Source organism: Vicugna pacos, chromosome 7 (assembly GCF_048564905.1).
Source record: "Vicugna pacos chromosome 7, VicPac4, whole genome shotgun sequence".
In the NCBI taxonomy this organism is placed as follows: Eukaryota; Metazoa; Chordata; class Mammalia; order Artiodactyla; family Camelidae; genus Vicugna; species Vicugna pacos.
This window is the reverse complement of record NC_132993.1, coordinates 40,347,742-40,358,613: the sequence shown is the minus strand read 5'-3', so window position 1 is coordinate 40,358,613 and position 10,872 is coordinate 40,347,742. Positions and strand designations below refer to the sequence as shown.

The 10,872-nt window shown below is 53.1% G+C and overlaps 1 long non-coding RNA gene across 1 annotated transcript; it reads right to left on the bottom strand.

Annotated features, from left to right (window-relative positions):
* Positions 1 to 8,363: 8,363 nt before the first annotated feature.
* LOC140697558 (uncharacterized) lies at positions 8,364 to 10,164 on the bottom strand. Its single transcript, XR_012074707.1, has 2 exons — positions 10,075 to 10,164; positions 8,364 to 8,692 (listed from the first exon to the last, which is right to left on the bottom strand). It is a non-coding gene; the product is annotated as an uncharacterized lncRNA (long non-coding RNA).
* Between the last annotated feature and the right edge of the window lie 708 nt (positions 10,165 to 10,872).

Genomic DNA, 10,872 nt, shown 5'->3' with positions numbered 1-10,872 from the left:
GGCTGGCCTTGGGGCTGAGGGCCCTTTAAGCCGGGGAGGGCTGGGGTTCTGCTTTGTTTTGTTTGGCTGGGGTTTGAAGCATGGCTACAGCAGAAGAAATGTCAGCACATCAGATAGGTTGAAGGGCACCCCAGGTGGAGGAAATCATGACAGGTGTTCAGTAGACTGAGTGAAGGTCTAAGTTGTGAATCTTTCTTCCCCAAAGGAGGCAAGCTGGATCTGAAACTATTCCATCCCTAACTCTTTCCTTGGTCACCTCATTCAACCAGGAATAGAATTTTTCCTGGAGGAGTCTTTTGAAACACAGACCAAAGCTATAGGACTGCACAGGGGAATATTGACTAAAAACTCACCGCTGACCTTGGGAGGGTCCAGTGAAGCCTGGGCAGGGTCAGCCTAGGTCTGGAAGGCTTCCCGGAGGAGGTGATGTTGGCGGAGGCCTGCCCCGTGTCAGGAGAAAGCCAGGCTAAGACAGCTACGTGCCTGTGCTCATTCACTTCCTATAGCAGATCAGAGCTGGGAGTTTTCCTCAGATTACTTCTCACTAAGAAGACAGGCCTCTTTCCAGGCACGACAGTTTTGTTTTCCCCAGATGGGGATAATCAGCCTGTTTGGGAGTTGGGCTGACAGCTCAGGCAGCGGCGGGGGCTGGGGGAGGAGGCCCTGGGCTGCAGGCAGCTCTCAGAGAGCAGACACTGCCTGGGTGACAACCTCGAGCAGGTGGGATTTCTGGCTGTCCCACGGAGGAGAGGGCTGCGGGGCAATTAGCTCAGTTATGTGAATGCCGAGAGCCTGCCTGGCAGTCTCCTGCCTGAATCCAGCCGTCCTGCGGCTCCAAGAAAAAAACCCATCAAGATCTGTGCTTGGGGCTGTGCTGGGTCTTTCCAAACCTCCTGCAAAAGGGGACTTGACTCACCCATCTCCCTCCCCTTCTCTGGGAAGACGTCCTTGGCTCCCCAGGGGGAGCTGGGGGCCCCACCCCACCTGCCCCCACAGCCTCAGCTTTCAGCCCCGGGGATGCACTCTTCACTGGCTCAGGAACTGGAGGACAAGGGGGTACCCCCCAGCCTTGGGGTCTCCATGGGCAGGTTGTAGGTAAGCCCCTCTTCTGCTGATGAGGGTCCATCTCTAGCCCTCAGACTCTAATGGCCCCAGGACCTTGTCCTGCTCAGCAGATCTAAGCACTTGGCTGGAAGACTTGAATACTGAACACAGCAGGGCTGAAGAATGGCTATTTTAGAATCACCTTTAGCAAAACAGCCATATCCACCCTGAAGATAATGACCTAGCCCCACAGTGTCTCAGGAGGGCTAAGGGAACCCCATGGTTGCTTTGCCAGCTAAACGAGGTGACCAAGCCAGATAGCCTTTCTCAGCCACTTGTACGATCCCCGCTGGACCCAACACGCACTTTGATTTCCTCCTGTGTGGAGGGAAGGGGTGAATGTCCCAAGCTCCAAGGTCCCGCCACCCTCTACTCAGCACTCCTGTTCTGGCTTCCCGGCTGGGGCCGACCTTCCATCTCTTGGTGTTTGCTCACCCACTTCCAGTGCATCCAGAGCTGGGAGTGTCCCTCAGACTCTGTGGTTACACATTCTGGCTGTTCCAGGGAACAAAGTTTAGTAGGGTTGTTTAACCAAGCCTGACATCTTTTCAGAGGGGCACGGAAGGGAGACCTGGCCATGGAGACCAACACCCCCTGGTTGTGCGTCCCTGGGTTGCAGCTTCTGGAGGTCTGGGAGGCAGGGCCCCTGGCTGTCTCCTGGGTTCCTCACCTCTGACCTTCAGTGTGTCAACCAGTCAGGCCCTCTACCCTTGGCACCTCAGTTTCCCCATCTGCCACCTGGGTGTAGAGGAGACTCCTGCAAGGTGTACTTGAGGCCCCTGGAGAGGTACCTCTAGGACCACCAGCCATCTGGCCCTCAGTAGCATGGTGGAGCAGTTTTCCTCCTCCGTGGTCTCCCAGGCAACGCCGAGCTGCCTGCCAAGCTTGCTGCCGAGGCCTGGCTCCCGCACACATCTTTAGTGCCACGCAGAGACGGCTGATGGCAGGAGTCAGGGCGAGGCCCAGCCTCCCCAGCTGTCGCAGGGAGCAAATCAGACAAAGGCTGAGTGGGGTCGAGAGGGAAGGTGCTGGGGCAGGGGTCCTGGGAAAGTAGCTGAGAGGCCTGGCTACCCTCCCCTTCCCCCTAACATTGCCCTCTCAGTGACCCCTGCTTTCTAGAACACTCCATTTGGAATCTCACAACCCTGGGCCTCAGTTTCCCCCTCTATCAGAGAGGTGGTGGCCCATCTCTAGCCCTCCAGACTCTAACGGCCTGAGACAAGCACCCAGCCAGGTTGTCAGAGGCCTGCGGAATGGGTCCTGAACAGTCTTTGGAAAGCTGCCTCTACAGGACGTCAGAGAATGTGTCTCTTCAGGACATTTACAAGGCAAAGTCTCCAGGACCATTTGCTCCAAGATACAGAAGCCACCCTCTGCCCCTCACTCCGCACCATCCTTTTCCTGGCTGCCTTTGCTCTGCTGGCCTCTCCCTCTGAAACCCAGGATTCGAGGGCTCTGGAGGCTGGGCAGTTCTTTCCTTAGATTAGAGTTGCTCCTGCAGTGAGGCCACTGTTCCATCCCTGTCCTGAGAGATGCAGGAGCGGAAGCATGCGTGGTCCAGGGGGATGGGGCTGAGGGCGGATGTGCAGAGAGGAGAGAGGCCAGGACAGCTGCTTCTGCACATGAATAGCTGGGGGTACGGGGAGGGGAGACCTCCCAGCACTCAAGGGCAAGGACAGGGAAAGAGGTGCCATCCCACCTCCAGCATATTCCCAGGTCTAGAGCAGAAAGGCAGGCATTCCTCATCCTGGCTGTGTCCCATGGATGCAGGGCAGACTTGGGGTACCAGAAGGGGAACCACTGCTGTGATGAGGAGTGGGCAGCTGGGCTGGGCAGCTGGCAGCATCAGGCAGCCAGATAGGCAAGGATTCTGCCAGCTCCTGTGACCCTTTGTGTGAATTAGAAAAAGACACCCTCTCTTGGCCAACATAGCCCAGCAGTGCGTGGATCTCAGTCCCTGACCACCTACACAGGTTGCCATTGCTTGGAGAAGCACCTGAATTACCATCCGCAGCAGGCTGCCAAGAAAAAATTGGAGAGACTCTTGGACCAACCCACTGGAGAATTAAGGGAGGTTCCTGGCGCAGCTGCATGGGGCAGCGTTGGTGACTTTGAGCTGAGGCCAGGGCAGAAAGGGCATTGGTCCTTTCAGTACGGATTGAGAGCACCTGCTCTGCCTGGTGCTCTTCCGGACACTGGGAGGACAGCCGTAATCAAGATGGACAAGGTCCCTGGGATCTTGGAGCTCATGTTTCAGGGTGAAGAAACAGACAATAGCAACCTAGAAAGCTATCAGGTGGTGTGCAGGGACTTGTACTATGGGGATGGGGGTGGGTGAAGAGCAATGGTAGACGGGAGGCGGGCAGAGATGCCCGGTGCGCCTTACTGAGCCTTACGCTGAGGTCTGAACGATAACAAAGGATCCTCAGAGTGAAGGTCAAGGGGAAAATCCTGGCAAGTAGAGGGAACCACTGTGTGAAGATCCCACGGAGGGAATGGACTTCTCCTGTTCAGGAACTGCAAGGAGGCTGGAAAGACTGAGTGTGGTGGGCATCAAGGAGTGGGGAGGAGATGCTCTCAGAGACTGGGGCCCGGTCTCCGGACTCAGCCACCCACTGGATAGACTTTGGACTTTACCCTTGGTAAGAAGTCATTTGAGGAATTTAAATGGAAGAGACTCAAGAACAATGATTCTTAACCAGGACTGACCCCCTGCCCCGCTTTTCCCAGGGTATGTAGCAATGTCTGACTCGGGGTAGGAGTGGGGGTGCTACTGGCCTCCAGTGGGTAGAGGTCGGGGAGGCTGCTACACCCCACAATGCACAGCGCGGCCCCACAACCACGAATCACCTGCCCCAAATGTCAACAGTGCTGAATCTGTGAAACTCTGATCTGAATCGTGGTGTTCCCCGGGGCTGCTGTTCTTTTTGAATAACCCAGGGTCACTGAATTCACATTTCTAGCACTCTCTACATATATTATGGATTCAAATATTGTCTCACCACTTGCTCAAAATGTCAACAGTGTGGGAGTGGAGAAACTGCTGCAGGGGAAGAATGGAAGTGTGGAGGCTGCTCAGACCCACGCTGGCCCATGCAGCAGCCGCTGGCCATATGGGGCTGAGCACGGAAATGTGACAGTTGTGACAGTCCCAGCTGAGGTGTGCTGTGAGTGTAAAGCACACACAGGAATTCAGTCTTAGGATAATAAAAATAATGTACATGTAATTTTTCATATTTTATATTGATTACATATTGAAATCACAATATTTTAGGTATATTGAGTTAAATAATATGGCTAGTAGGAAATTTTAAATCATCTGTATGACTTCCGCTTGTAGCTCAGACTAGTTACTATTGACTGGTGCTGTGTTAGACAGCGACAGTATTGATTAAACTGCTTCCTGTGTGCCAAGCACTGTTCTTTCTTACATATACGATTTGACTTAATTTTCATAACCACTTCATAAAGGAGATATTGTTCTTATTCTCACTTTCCATGTGAGAAAGCTGTGGCCCAGGGAGGTTAGGTAACTTGCCCAAGGCCACACGGGAAGTAAGTGTAGAGCTGGTTCACTAGGGTTCGCTTTGAACAGCAGGTGGAGGGTGATGCCGTTCTCGGAGATGGGGAAGTGGCAGGCAGGGGGATGCGGGCTCAGAAGGGGATTCAAGTGTTCTGGGTTGGTCCTGCTAAGTTTGAGACGACTGTGGACATCCAGCTGGAGACATCAAGAAGGCAACTAGGTTTGCAGGGAGAAGTTTGGGGGTAGAGACAGACAACTAGGGGGGTCAGCAGTAGATAGATGGAATTTAAAGCCATGAGGGGCAATGTGATCACCTAGAAAGAGTGTGGACGTTGGAGAGAAGGTTGCTCAGGATGGAGCCTGGAGTTTTAGAGGGTGAGCCGTGGAGAAGGAGGCGGAATGGGAGGCTGAGAGAGAGAAGCTAGTGAGGCAAGAGGGAAACTAGGGAGAGAAGGAAGGTATCTCCAGAAGGAGGGTGTGGTCAGTTTTCAGGCCGACCTGTGAGCCTGTGAGCCTCTGGCTGGTTGGAGCAAGATAGCAGGAGAACTCGCTGGCCCAATGTAGGACGTCTCGGGCTGGGCTCACTGTGGGCTGGAGCTCTGCAGGCTGGCCAGATTCATGCTGCGTACCCAGAACTGGGCATCCCTGGTTCCCGAAAAGAGCAGAGAGGGGCCAGCCCAAGAGCCCCTAGTGAAAGTGAGAGGAAACAACCAGACAGCTCGTTTTGTTTGGCAGCCAGGAAGTCCTTCCTTATGTCTGACTGTAATCCCAACTGCTTCAAAGTTAGCCCACAGTTCTTTGTAGCTAAGCTGAGCAGACCCCCCCGCATACACACCCTTTTTATGGTTGGAGACAGAAAACGCTTCTTTCTCGCTGTCCCCTGCCTCCCATAAACCGATTGGCCCCGTCTCCCTCAGGCTATGCCTTCTCCCCTCACCTAGGTTAAGACATTTTTCCTCCTTGCAATATCCCATACATTCAGCTCAAGGCTCAGAGTTTGGAGTTCAGGACACGTGAGGAGAGATGGGGAGAGACACTGCTCTGAGCTTCTTGTATCCTACCTCTGCTTCTAGAAGCTTACAACTGGCCCCATCCCTGATTCCCACTGTTTCTCTCAGCTGATTTGAAAGGTCTGTGTGTCCAGGAATCTGTTCGTGAGAGCACTTGTTTCTGCTTTGGCAGCCTCCTCGCTCCACCTGGCTCCTGACCACAGCCCGACTTGGCTTCTATTCTCAGCGTGCCCACCCTTGGCGTTTTGGGCGCCCCTGGCCCCAGCCCACGCCTGATTTGGGCTCTCCTGCTGCTTCATTGGCATCGTCGCCCCAGCGCATCAGCCCCTCCATGTCCCCGATCACTAATCTCTCCATCAGCAGCTTCTCTTCAACCGCACTGCCCACAGAACCAAGTACTTTGTCGATGAAAAAGCCCTTTGGGGGCAAACACAGGAAATTAAAGATTCCGAGTGCAGTAAGAAAATCCATTCTTTTTCACGGATTTCTGCAATCTGATTGCTTTGGCTTCTGCTGAGTGGCTGGGATCTCCTGGTCGGAGCTCACACCCGCGGGGGGCTGGCCAGTGGGGGTGATGTCACAAGGAGGGCTCTGTCTGAGATTCCGTCATCCACATGTGTGCCTTGGACAGTGAGGCTGGCCACCCGGCCAGCAGGGTGTCCTTGGCAGGAAGGAGCCTTCAGGGCACTGTCAGAGCTCACACCTAGAGTGGATCTATCCACGGCCAGCTGGGAAAGAGCGTGTCCTGCCAGAAAAGAAGCTGGCAAGGCCAGCTGAGCTTTGTGACTCTGAGCGTAACGCGTGACAGGAAGAGCCTTCTGCAGGGACGTGAGGGAACCATGGTCCCACCTTCTAGTCCCAGCAGCTAGTGCTGCTCTCGGTGACTTCATTGCTCAGTCTGCAACGTGAAGGAGGTTGGATCGATGGTGTTTAAGGTCCCTTTGGGTATAATTTATGTAACAAATGTTAGTAGAGCTCCATCCATGTGCCAGAACTTTCAGGAGCCTCAATTAACAGTGCCCAGAGCTCCAAATCAACCAGGCAGTAGCTGCCTCCCCTTATCTCCTGAGTCTGGCCACTGCGGAGATCAGACTCAGCCTGCCGCCCATCTCATAAACCCAGTGGCCCAGATCTTTGGAAGCCCCTGCATCACTAGGGGGCCTCAGGGACACTGGGCTCAGGCAAGTACCTTCTCTGAGAACTGCAAGTCTCCGCCAAGTCACTTCACTGTGGCTGGGCACTGCCCACAGAGGAGGAGACTGGGCCACTGAGAAGGCAGGCCAGCTGCCGGGCGATGGAAGGCAGGGAACACCCCACAGGGAGGTGGCACAGTGCAAGGAGACACAGCCTCCATTTGCGACCCTACCTTATCATCTGGGGGAGCAGAAAGAGGAGGAATGAAAGGAGAGGGCGGGAAGAGCAGAGTTTGGAGTAGGATGCGCAGAGGGGCCCGTGGGCTGAGGTGGCAGCCGGCCCTGGAAAACTTGCAACTCGGGGCTCTGGGGGTGGCACAGGGAGAGCAGCTTCCACAGGGGAGAACAGGCCAGCCTCAGGGGCGCAGCCACAGTCAAAGATGGCGGCTGGAGAAACTGCTGACATCAGGGTGGGGGCTCGGCATCCAACTACCCGAGTCCGCCAGGTCTTCTGTCCCAGTCACACCTGGGCTCCGGGAGTCAGCCATTTGTCTACCTACCCATCCAGGAAACATTTTCTAGTAGGCCTCCCTCCCTCTCCCCGGACACCTTTCCCACTGACTTGTGCCTGGGGGGGCTCCCCCCACCCACAGGCTGTAGGTACTATTCCCTGGGGAGCATCCCCTGGGTCAGACGATTCACCCTGGCCCAGCGTCTGACCTTTCACACCTGCTCCTGGCAGCCCAGGCAGAGGAACTGACTTTCCACCTGCTAGATGGGCATTTCAGGCTCTGGGTCAGAGTCTTCTCCTCACCAGCCCGCAACATTGCCAGAAACCTCATGGTGACAGAGAATTGACAGTCCTCAGACCTTGCACTTGTGCCACACTGAAGGGTTACTTGATTAAACTTACAGGGAAAAAGGGAACCAATATACACGGAAGGCCTGTCCTAAGTCAGGGCCTTCTCCTGATTAGCTCACAGTCACGGGAAGTTGGTATAATCCTGTTGAGAGCAAATGTAGCTAATTTATTATTGACTACTGCTGTGGTCTAGGCTTTAAGCAAATGTGAAGTAATTTGTAGATGAAGAAATAAGCTCAGAAGGGATAAGTGCTTTGTTAGCTTGCCTGGTGTCACATAATCAGAAGGTGGCACAGCTGGCGGTCAAACCAGGCCTGGTGACCCTCGCCACCTTCCACTTTGACCTCCCAGAACAGACACTGGCCATGTGCTATGGGGACCCAGTTGGAGGAGGAAAATGTTTGCTTTCAAGGAAATGCTGGGCTGAGACACCCTGCTGGGGGACCTCCTGCCCTGACCTCTTCCTTCCTGAATCACAGGCTCCTCCTGACCCAGAAGCTTTGGGCTTTTTCTGTTCTAGGCATTCACTGAAGTCAGGTTTGTTCTTCTCTAAGTGCCCAGGGGCAGCCAGGACTCAGAGGTCCCCTTCGTCTCTCTGCCTCCCTCTCTTCCTCTTCCTCCCACCCGACCTGGAGAACAGCAGAGGTAGGGCAGATAAAAGGTGTTTCATAAATTCTTATAGTTTCATTAGTGACCGCTTTAATGCTCACCAAAAAACTTATGGTCTTGGCGGGGTTGAGAAGAGCTATTCTATTTTATAGAAGAGAAGATCAGCCACAGGAAGGCTCAAGGAAAAGGGGGGCCTGTTTGGAAAGGACAGATGAACCTATAGACTTCTCAGAGCTGCAATCACCTGGCCGAAGAAGTGAGAGTGTGTAGCTCATATTCCAGGTGCTGGGCCAGCTGCACTACGAAGGGGCAGTCCGGACAGGACTTCCTTATCTTCCTGTGAGTGAGCAGCATGTGTCAGATGTCTTTAAGTGCCTACGGGGGAAGCCTCTCGTTCTGCTGTGCACCGTATTGATGGGAAGAAGGCAGCTGCCCCTCCATCTGGGAGATGCTAAAAAGAGAAGCAGGGAACACACAAAGATTCTGACCTATGTGTTATCTGGATGGTTACAGAGTTCCTCCTCCAAAAGCTCTAGGCTCACCAGGGAAAAACAGTGACCTATTCCAAGACACTAAAACCAGCCAAGCTACAGCAGAAGAGTAGGAAGCAGCGCAGGTGAGGGAAGAGCAGAAAAGTTGGGAGACCTGCGCCGTGTATGTGGCTACTACCAGGCTTAAGAATATTCATCTGTATCAGCATCTCCATTGGTCAAACCACCAAGGCGGGCATCCCCATGGCTGTCTCTGCCTCTGAAAGAGTCTTGACTCTGGGTCAGGTTAACCCCTGGTCCACCGACCTCCTTTCTGACTCTCTTTCTCATGATGAAAAGAGCTCAGGGTGGAACAGGACTACCTCTGGACAGAAGACAGCCCCCCCACCAACTACCACTCCCCCAGCAGCAAAAGGAGAGTCCATTTGCTCTGGGCTTGGAGAGGGAGTTCAGCCCAGGTCTTTGTAGCTGTTTCCAGAAGCCAGCGTGTCTCAGAGGTATGGGACTATTTTATCATTTTAAGGAATCCTACTGATCTTTTGGATTCTTTGAGGTGAAGCCTATTTTCAGAGATCTGTGGGCTCATGAGACACTGTTTGGAAAAATCTGTAGCTGAGATCAAGGCTCAGTTTCTAGAGGTCAGTCTGTGGCCAGAGCAGGGTCTTCCTCTGGGATTGGGATTGGGGCCTAATTTGAGACAAGTTCAGGGTTCAGCATTCAGACTGGGTCAAAGGGCTGGCTGGAGTTGAGTCAATTTTCAGTATAGAAGTAATGTCAGTTGTCCATTAATTGAACCTCTGTCTCATATCCAGAATTCCTCACAAAGTACCACCATTTTACTCTGGGTCAGTCCATTTTCTTGAGGGATTCCTCCATCCTCTGATCTCTTGCCACATCCTCCTTTTAGCCCTGAGTCTCCTAGGGCTCAGGACCCAACTGCACCCCCTCTCTGGGGTATAGACTTCAGAAAACAATGGAGAACCTTCTGAATCCCAAGCACTCTGCAGTCTGAGCCTGCCATTGGAGGGGAGGGCAGAGCCAGGCCTGGTGCCCAGTCAGCCCTGGCAGCTGGATGGCCAGCTGTAATGGGATTAGGGCTGGCCATGCCCGCCCTCTGCATGCCGCTTCCCCTCCTGCATCCTGATTAAGATGCAGCCCTCAGCTCCACCTACTCAGCCAGCCTCATTGTCTCTGCCAGTGCCAGCACCTAGCAACCCTCACAGGGGAGCCCTTTCCCACCACTGTCCTGGCCCCTCTCCCTGCCCCTCAGCTCTGAACACCAGCACCCCTCGTGTTTTTATCACTGCAAAGAAGCCAGCACAGCAGAGCCAGCTGGTCTCACCAGGTTCTCCCAATGACCTGGTTCCAAGAGTCTCTTCTGAAATTCTGGGCCTCCTCTCCCGGATCCCTCGGTCCAATCAGCAATGCTCAGATTACATTCTGAGATCCCAGAGTTCCATTCTGGAATTCTCCAAGGCCTGGAGTCCATGCTGGGAATCCATGAATTCCAGAGTTCTAGGATTTTATGACGAGGCTTTCAGACCATTTCACTGTACTCTAGAATTTGGTTATTGTAGTACAGAGGGGTCTGTGGTTCCAGAAGTGGAGCCTGTGTCATGAATCAGGGTGACAGAGGTTAGAAGACAATGAGGGCATGCAAGTTGCATTTTTATTCTCTTTAAATGAGAGCTTCTGAAGAGTACAGACAGAAATGAAACCACCGCCTGGGAAGAGGGAAGGTGGGATCCACTCACTGATTCAACAAACACCATCCAGCCCCTTTAGGTGCTGGAAACAAAGCAATGAACAAAGAAAGACCCTGCCCTCAAGCAGCTTCCATTCTTTTAGGGGAGACAAGTAGTAAACAAATAGACATATTCGTATGCAACATGTCAGATAGTAATAAGTGCCATAAAGAAAAAGAAGAAACAAAGGAATTTTAATACTTTATGGTCCTTATTCTGTGCTAGATACGTTTTAATGCTTTACATCTATCAACTTATTTATAATAATGTTAAAAAGCAGATGTTACTATTTAGTCCCATTTTATAGATGAGGGAATTGAGGTGCAGAAGCTTCATAGTTTGTTCAAATGGTAGAGCCAGGATTTGAACCCAGTAGCCTGGCTTCAAAGTCTGCA